The following is a 10000-nucleotide window of genomic DNA, read 5'->3' on the forward strand; positions in this document are numbered from 1 at the left end:
TTAAATTGTAAGTCGCTCGGGAAATGTATTAAAGTTGTAACCGATGACTTCTGTGGCTCCTGAGTAAGTAGTGTTTTATGAGAGGAGGAGGAGGAGGAGGAGGAGGAGAGGGGTGGTGGTTGGTGTAGTTTTAGTAGAGGGAGAAGTTAAAAGGAAGAAAATAAGGGGGAAGTGGAAGATAACGAGGAGGAGGAGGAGGAGGGAAGGGGGTGTAGTTTTAGTAGAGGAAGAAGTGAAAGGAGGAAGAAAGTAAGGAGGAAGTGGAAGATAACGAGGAGGAGAAGGAGGAGGAGGAGGAGAGGGAGTGGTGTATTTTTAGTAGAGGAAGAAGTGAAAGGAGGAAGAAAGTAAGGAGGAAGTGGAAGATAACGAGGAGGAGAAGGAGGAGGAGGAGAGGGAGTGGTGTATTTTTAGTAGAGGAAGAAGTGAAAGGAGGAAGAAAGTAAGGAGGAAATGGAAGATAACGAGGAGGAGAGGGAGGAGGAGGAGGAGGAGGAAAGGGAGTGGTGTATTTTTAGTAGAGGAAGAAGTGAAAGGAGGAAGGAGGAAGAGAAGGATAACGAGGAGGAGGAGGAGGAGGAAGAGGAGCTGATGGTAGGGTCGGTAGGTAGTTAAATAGATGTGGTTTTGGTAGAGGTAGAAATTAGAAAAGGAAGAAAGCAAGGACGCGGAGGAGGAGGAGGAGGAAGAGGAGGAGGAGAGAAGACCAAAAGAAAAAACTATAGAAGAGGAGAAAAAAATAAGATTGAAAACTGAAAGACCAAGAAAAAAAAATAAAGAAAATAATAAATTAGAAAAAAGAAATAAACAAATAAGAAAATAAAGAAAAAAATAACCAGTGAATGAAAGAAGACTGAGAAAGAAGGGCACACAATAAAAAGGTGCAAAGGAAAGAAAAGAAAGAAAATGAGATAAAAGAAAAACTCGCATGGAAACTAGAAGAAAGAAAGAGAAAAGAAGTGGAAGCTGTGTGGAGGAAGAGTAAAAGATGGGAAAAGGGTCAGGTGGAGTGAGAGAGAGAGAGAGAGAGAGAGAGAGAGAGAGAGAGAGAGAGAGAGAGAGAGAGAGGAGGTGGATGAGGACGGGAATGACAGAAGAAAGGAAGAAGGGAAGAAGGGAGAAAAGGATTGGAAAGATCAAGGGAATAGATGAAGATAGGAAAGAATGAGAAAGACAAGACAGTAGGTTAGAGGAACAGAGAAAATGAGGGACGAAAAGGAGGAGGAAGAGAAGACGAAAGGAAGGAAAGGAGGAAAGGAAGGAGAGAGGAAAGCCATCAAAGGGTATGACCAAGGCCTTCTAAGGTAAGAGGGCCTTGGTAGGGTCGTCCACAGGGAAATATATGGTACTCTTTTTCCTCCTCTTTCCTCTCCCTTCCTCCTCCTCCTCTTCCTCTTTTCTCCTCTTACCCTTCGACGCCTTCGCCAATTCGGACCATGGAGGAGGAAAGTGGTAGTCGTATTGATGTTTCAGTAGTAGTAGTAGTAGTAGTAGTAGTAGTAGTAGTAGTAGTAGTAGTAGTAGTAATAGTAGTAGTAGTAGTAGTGGTGGTGGTGGTGGTGGTGATTGGTGGTGGTATAGGGTACATTTTTTCATATTCTCTCTCTCTCTCTCTCTCTCTTTTCCGTCATCCTCCTGCAACCTCCTGGGAATGGCATAGCGTCCTCCTCTTCCTCCTCTTCCTCCTCCTCCTCCTCCTCCTCGTTTTTCTTTTCTTTTTATCTTTTTCTTCATTAATCTGCCTGAGTGGTGTCTCCCGCGTGTGTCAGTGTGCTGGGCATAGGAAGAGGAAGAGGAGGAGGAGGAGGAGGAGGAGAAGGAGGAGGAGGAGGAGGAGCAGCGAGGGGACTGTTCGTTGTTGTAATGTAATTTTGTTAATATTCTTCACCTTCCTATTATTATTATTATTATTATTATTATTATTATTATTATTATTATTATTATTATTATTATTATTATTATTATTATTATTATTATTATTATTATTACTATTACTATTACTACTACCACTACTACTACTACTACTACTACTACTACTACTACTACTACTACTACTACTACTACTACTACTACTACTACTACTACTACTACTACTACTACTACCACTACCACCAAGGCCACCACCATCGCCATCACCATAACCACTACCAAAACTACCAAACTCATTTACATGCGGTCGCAATTACTGGCTTTAACGGGTTCAGTTTTTGTTGTTGTTGTTGTTGTTGCTTGTTGTTGTTGTTTTAGCGTTGCGTCTTATTTCGTACCTTGAGTTTTTTTTATTATTCCTTTCTCCTTCATTCTTTTCTGATACTGTAGTTCATTCTCTCTCTCTCTCTCTCTCTCTCTCTCTCTCTCTCTCTCTCTCTCTCTCTCTCTCTCTCTCATTCCTGTGGCTTTCCAGTGAGTCACATGATAAGAATTTTTTTTATAATTGTCGGTTGTTTTGAGGCTACGTGTGTTTAGGAGAGAGAGAGAGAGAGAGAGAGAGAGAGAGAGAGAGAGAGAGAGAGAGAGAGAGAGAGAGAGAGAGAGAGAGAATAGTCATGCCATTAACTCATATTTGGGTGGTATTCATCGCCCTGACCTTGCACTTTCCTCCCTGACTCACCCTCTCACCCTCTTCCTTCTTAATGGGCAGGAGTGAGAGGAGCAAATGGAGGAGGAGGAGGAGGAGGAGGATAATAAGAGGGTAAACTGACACCAATTTTTTGTAGTCTCAATTATTAATCTTCTTAACATCACTGTCATCTCTGCGTTTCCTTAATCAACTGTCCTCCTCCTCCTCCTCCTCCTCCTCCTCCTCCTCCTCCATTCTCACTATTCATCATCATCTTCACCATCATCACTATCACCATCATCATCATCCTCACAATCGTTACCGTCATTATCACATGTCAAGTTTTCTTTTTGCTTCTTGTTTTCTTTTGCTTCTTAATCTACCTCGTTATGTGTTCTTTTGTTGCTTCAGTACTTGTTTTTGTTGTTGCTGTTGTTGTTGTTGTTGTTGTTGTTGAGGGACATTCTTCGCGTCTAGCATCTGTAAACACTTTTTTACGTTCCTTGTGTACCAATAAAGCCAGGTAGCAACGTCACCTCACCTGCACTAATAACAAGAACATTTTCTGTCTCATTAACTTGTTCCAGCCAACACCAACTCCCCTTTCCCCCTCCTCTGTTTATCTCTCAGTCTTTCTCTCAAGTATAATATCTTTGACCTCCTACGCCGTTGTCTTCATATACAGTACCTCGCCCCTTCGTTCCTCGGCTCCTCCCTCCCTGCCTGCCTTCCTTTCCTTATTTCTTTTTTTCTTTCTTCCTTTTTTCTGTCTTTCGTCTTTCCTTTTGCTTCTTCCTACTATTCTTTCTTTCCTTTCTTATTCTTTCCTTTCTGTCTTTATTTGATCTCTCCTTCCTATGTTGATTCCTTCCTTCCTCTCCACCGACCCTCTCAGTCCCCTCCTTCCCACCTCTCCATCTCTCCTTCCCTCCCCTCTTCTTATGGTAGCGTTGTGGTTGTGGCGGTGGCCTAGATTACTTCCCTCCCCTCCCTTCTCTCCCCTCCCTCCTCCTTCTCTTCTCTCCCCCCTCCTTCTCTGTCTTCCCTCGTCCTGCCTCACACCACACATGAAAGACAAACTTTGACCTTGGCTTCTGACGGGCAGGATTACTATCTCTCTCTCTCTCTCTCTCTCTCTCTCTCTCTCTCTCTCTCTCTCTCTCTCTCTCACGTACATAAACACACACGCAGAGCAAATAAGAATAATGCCGCTGTTTTTCATTGCCCAGTAACACTACAAGAGGACGTGAGGGCAATGTTGGTACTTTTCCACCCTTATGTAAGACGCAGACACACTCACGGCCCTGTAGTGGAGGGGCAGCCCAGCAACCCGACACCCATCCCTTTCTCCCATTCACACATAGCCGCACATAGTTTATACTCCGTTCAAATTAACCTCGCCATGATGCTCCTCCCCGATCCCTACCAGGCGCATATCATTGGCCAGTGCACCAGGAAACCACGCCCCCTCTCCAAATCATGCTACGTGCGATTGGTTGGATTTCGTTTTCTTCGAAGGTCTTCTTTTGGCGCAGAATAGGACCTCAAATAACATCCGTGCAAGACGCCTTTTTCACATTTGTTTTTTACAGTAAAGGAGATAAAATAAGAGAAACAAAAAAAAAACCCCGCTTCAAAAAAGATTAAAAAATACATTAGTTCAACACACTCGGCTCTTACAGCGCCATAAACTACGCAACATGAACTGCCTGTTATGTAAGCGCAGGACTTCCCATAATCTCCCTTAATAATAATTGACCTCTCTTTTGGCTACTCTTTATTTTTTAATTTTGTGGGAGCGGCGAGTAGCGTTTTTTTTTTGTACCCTTTTTGTTGCCCTTGAGCTGTATCCTTTGATGTAAAAAAAAAAAAAAAAACCTCATCTCAGCCTCATATGGTGCCCTTAATAACATACCCTTTTTTTCCCGTTTTTCCCATATTACATCACATCCTTTTCACATACCACTACGAACATCAACAATTAACTTCACGAGGCCTCAATTAACCTTGTAGCTGCGGGGATCATGTTTCTTAAAGGCTCCTCTAAGCGAGAAAAAGGAGAAAAAATCATCACTCACACAAACCATTTCATGATATACATTAACGCATTTGTGATCAGTTTATGCATCATCTATTTTTTTGGGGGGGTTTATATCATGGTAAAAATTTGGCCCGTCGCTGGTACACGGTAAAGCCACAAATTTGGCCCATCGCTGGTACACGGTAAAGCCACAAATTTAGCCCATCGCTGGTACACGGTAAAGCCACAAATTTGGCCCATCGCTGGTACACGGTAAAGCCACAAATTTGGCCCGTCGCTGGTACACGGTAAAGCCACAAATTTGGCCCGTCGCTGGTACACGGTAAAGCCACAAATTTGGCCCATCGCTGGTACACGGTAAAGCCACAAATTTGGCCCATCGCTGGTACACGGTAAAGCCACAAATTTGGCCCATCGCTGGTACACGGTAAAGCCACAAATTTGGCCCATCGCTGGTACACGGTAAAGCCACAAATTTGGCCCATCGCAGCTACCGGGTTAACAGTCACCTTTTTTCTGGACTCTTATCTAGGACATACATTCCCTCTCCCCTCCCCACCCAACTTCCACTCCTCATCACGCCCTTCCCTCATGCCACCACGAACGTCAACAAGGGAAGTTATGCAAGCGGCCTCTCCGAACAGCCTCCTTTTGTGGGCCGCTCTTCATCGCTAACTTAGCCTCTGTGTCGTGGTGAATGCTCATGAAGGCGGTCAGTGTCCTCTACAACAATGGGCAGAACGTACAAACAGGCGGATTACTGTTGGCATGCAAGGTGGAAATATGTGATTTTTTTATTTATTTATTTTGTTTTTGCACAGGTTGATAACACACACTTACCTGATGTCACCTTTTCTGTATCTATCTGCATGAAACGATATTTTGAGTGATGTGTATTTTTTTTTCTCTTAAATTATGTACAAATCGATATACACTTGCGTAATGTTTTTATTTTTTTATTTTTACATTCATCGTTTTATCTTTATTCCACCTCCCTCTCTCTTCAAGCCACTCTTTTGTTTTTCTCTATTGCATTATTCTGAACTGGAGTCAAAGAGCTTTCAACAAACACGACCTTGCTTGTCCCCTCTCCCTACATAACCTCTATCATCCTTTCGTCAATAGTGGGCTTTTGTGTGTGTGTTTTTTTTTTTTTTGTGTGTGTCCTCGAGCTGCTTTCTATACTAAAAAAACAAACAAACAAACAAACAAACAAACAAAAAAAACACGACCACTACCCACTCACCGATTCTTCCACCACCTCCACATATTCCCTCACTTCATTGCTCCTCCACTGCATACTGTGATGTCTTGGTGGAATGTGAAGGCCTTTGAACAAGTCCTCTTTCATCCCTTTCCCTCTTAAAACCTCCCCTTCCTCCCCTCTCCTCCGCACTGTTACATCACCACCACCACCACGACTACCGTCCACCACAACAACCCTCTCCACCATCACCACCAAACACACAAAACCGTATAAAGTCATCCTTAATTCTCCATTTGACCCTTGAACTCATCACTGCCGAAAACTTGTACATAATAACCCCATTAAAAAGGTCATGGCACTCATTAACATCATCATCATCTGCCAAAGTTTGCTAACCGGGTTTTTACAATAGGCTTTTTATAATGGGTCAGTGAGTGGGAGAGAGGTGCCGGGGCAGACCACTAGACGGGGGAGGCTGCTCGGCGTCTAGTCACGGGTACAGGTGCGATAGCGTGAACAGGTGCGAGGGAGAGGTGAGGGAGGGGTGAGGGAGTGAAAGTATGTACCAAACGTATACACTCTACCCCGCCACCGCTGCCGCCACCACCATCAGAGCGCCAGTCATGCAGTGTCCCCCCCCCCGCCCCCTCTCTCTCTCTCTCTCTCTCTCTCTCTCTCTCTCTCTCTCTCTCTCTCTCTCTCTCTCTCTAAAATATACAGTTGCGAAATTCTGCAGTTGGTTATTTTTGTGTTGATAATAACGACAAGGAGAGGGATAAAATTAATGTATGTATGTTTTCTGCGGAGGAAAGTGAGAGAAGAAAAAATACGAAAATAGAACCACCAAAAAAAAAAAGGTGAACGTGACAACACCTGGCGGGAAAGGGAGCTGTGTGTGTGTGTCTGTGTGTGTGTGTGTGTGTGTGTGTGTGTCTGTGTGTGTGTGTGTGTGTGTGTGTGTGTGTGTGTGTCGGGCATCTTCTCTCCCCTAAAGATATGAATGAAGCGTTTAGTTGAAGATCAGATGAGTGGTGTCCGTGTGTGTGTGTGTGTGTGTGTGTTCGTTCATCGTGAGAAACAAATTACAGTCCCGTCTCATTCTCGTGACGTCACACACTTACCATTTCCTGCCATCTCTCCCCTTCCCCCTTCTCCCCTCTTCACCCCCAACCTCAGCTTCGGTCCTTCCCCATACCGTTCCTCTTCCCTCCCCACACCCCTTTCCTCGCGGCCATTCCCCTCCTCCCTTCCCCTCCTCTTTATAATTATCCTATTCCTGCCTCCCTCTTATCTTTCATTGCTCACTCCTCCCCTCTCCTCTCCTATCCTCTCCTCTCCTCTCTTATACCCCATTCCCCTCCTCCCCTATCTCCTCTTTTATCCCGGTCTCACGTCTCTTCTTTTATTCTCTTCTTTCACTTCTTTGCACAGCTCGCATTTCCCTGTCGAATTTCCTCCTCTCCTCCCCTCCTCCTCCTCTTCCTCCTCCTCCTCTTCTCTCTTCCTTGATCCCTCTCTATCCTTTCCGGTTCACTCAACAAATATATTCCTTTCTTCTTCTTCTGGAGGGTCTGAACAAAGGTAATTTTAATAAGGTTCTCGTGAAAAGACGCGTGTATGTGACTCTTTGTGTAATGAGTTTTCTTCGTTTTTTTTCTTTTTAGTTCAGCCGAGATGAGAATAAGATTTTTTTTTTTGTTAGAGTATTTTAAGGAGATGAAACGTACTTGGGCACTTAGCACACAGTCGTGAGGTAGCTAAGGCCAAACACGAATGGAACTTTCTACTACTACTAAACTTTTTTATTTGTAAGATATATATATATTTTTCTACCTCAAGGGATTTTATGATGTACCCAAATTTTACCTTTTTCCTCACATTCACGTGTTTCCTCCTCCTCCTCTCCTCCGCTACTTTCTCCTCTTCCTCTCTCCTCCTCCTCCTCATCATCATCATCACCATCACCACCATCAGCATCAAGTTCCTGCAGCACCGCCATCATCATCACCAAGTCGAGTTTTCAAAGTTAGCTGAGCATGAGCGAGGCGGCTGAAAGTACTCCTAGGAAGCCTCGGGTGCGGAGAGAGAGAAGAAGAGAGGGAGAGAGAGAGAGAGAGAGAGGGGTGAGGAAGGAGGGGGTCGAGGCAAGCGAACAAGCAAGCAGTCAGTGTTGGCAGGCGTGCAACTTTTAATCACCAGCAGGACACTCCCGCCGGTCGTCTCAGCATCTCGCCGAACTTGTCGTCCCGAAGCGATGCCGAAGTTGAGATGGAAGGCGCCTGGAGGGGGAAACAGACGAGAATTACCGCTTGTGGTGCAGTGAAGTGGGGAGAGCTCAGGCGGAACTCATGCCAAGGCGAGGAGAGAAGAGAGGAGAAGAGAAGAGAAGAGAAGAGAAGAGAAGGGAAGGGAAGGGAATAGAAAGGAAGAGAAGAGAAGAGAAGGGAAGAGAAGAGAAGGGAAGGGAAGGGAAGGGAAGGGAAGGGAAGGGAGGGGAGAATAGAAGGGAAGGGAAGGGAGGGGAGAGGAGGAGAAGGGAAGGGAAGAGATGGGAGGGGAAGGAAAGGGAAGGGAAGAGACGAGAAAGGGGAGAGAGGACAATAGAAGATAAGAGAAGCGAAGAGAAAGGGAGGGGAGAGGAGGAGAAGGGAAGGGAAGAGATGGGAGGGGAAGGAAAGGGAAGGGAAGAGACGAGAAAGGGGAGAGAGGAGAATAGAAGATAGGAGGAGCGAAGAGAAAGGAAGGGAAGGGAAAATAAGTAAAGAGAGGAAGATAGAAGATCAGAGAAGGGAAGAGAGGAGAATAAAATAGAAGATAAGGAGAGGAGAGGAGAGAAAAGAAGAGAAAGAGAGATACCTAAATGTGGATGGCTTGTAGTTAATCACCTTCAGTCTCGTCGCCTGTCTGATATTAATTCTTTATTGCAACAACAACAACAACAACAACAACAACAACAAAAAAAAAAAGTACGTGCAGTGTAACCTAAAGCCTCACTTGTTATATTAATTTAGCCCACGAGTCGGCTTTACGTGTGTGTGTGTGTGTTTGTGTGTGTGTGTGTGTCTTTCTCTCCCCACAAGGCCTGAACTGAGGAAGTCTACCAAGAAAAATATCCATAAAGTCCCGCGCGGAGGGCTTCTTACTTCCACAACTTGTCGCACTTGACCGCCTAAGCTTGTGTAAAGTTGGGGCGTCACGGCTCCCTCGGCGGCGGCGCTGACAGGTCGGCGGACAGCCCTGACACCTGCTGCGGGGGGAGAGGCGGGGTGGAGGTGGAGGGTAAAGGGTGAGGGGGGCGTCACTACAATGAGCCACGCCCTGCATCTTAACGGGAGTGCCTGGGTTCGAAATTAAAAGAAGACAGACGAGAATAGGTTCAAGAAAGGAGTTATAGAAAGGAAAAATGTAAGGACGCAGTATAATAGCGTAGTATAAGCTGGGTTGGAACTGCAATGAGCCACGCCCTGCATCATAACGGGAGTGCCTGGGTTTGAAATTAAAAGAAGAGGTATAAACAAGGAGTCGTAGAAAGGAATATACACAAGGGAGGGGAGGAGGGCAGGGGGGTGGACGGGCGGCTTTACAATGAGCCACGCCCTGGGAGTGCCTGGACTCGAAATTAAGAGAAGAAAGACGAGAATAGGTTCAAGTAAGGAGTTATAGGAAGGAGGAAATCTAAGGATGTACTATAATGAAAGTAGTAGGAAGTAAATGTAAGAGGATTTTACACTTACTCTTTGAAGTAGGAAAAAACAGTTTGCAAAGTGAAAGCACAGGACATTAAATTTAGCACTTTCATACAAACGAAAGCGGCACCTGAACGGGAGTGTCTGGGTTCGATATTAAAAGAATAAAGAAGAGAATAGGTTCAAACAAGGAGTTAGAGAAAAGACTGCAGAGTAGGGAAGATAAGGAGGAGCACAATAGCCAGTTAAATGCAAGGACGAAAGTAGAAACAGAAAGAGAAGAAGAATAGAATAGTTGAAGTAGTCATAGAAAGGAATATGCACAGGAGGAAAAGACCGTTGTATAATATAGTCAGTCAAATCCAAGGACGAAAATAGAAACAGGAAGAAAAGAAGAATAGAATAGTTTACAAAAAGTCACAGAAAGGAATATGTAGAGGAGGATAAGGACGTAGCATGATAAACAACTTGAAGCAAAAACAAGAATAAAAAGAGGATTGACTGCA

The sequence above is a fragment of the Eriocheir sinensis genome, chromosome 12, assembly GCF_024679095.1.
Source record: "Eriocheir sinensis breed Jianghai 21 chromosome 12, ASM2467909v1, whole genome shotgun sequence".
NCBI lineage: Eukaryota > Metazoa > Arthropoda > Malacostraca > Decapoda > Varunidae > Eriocheir > Eriocheir sinensis.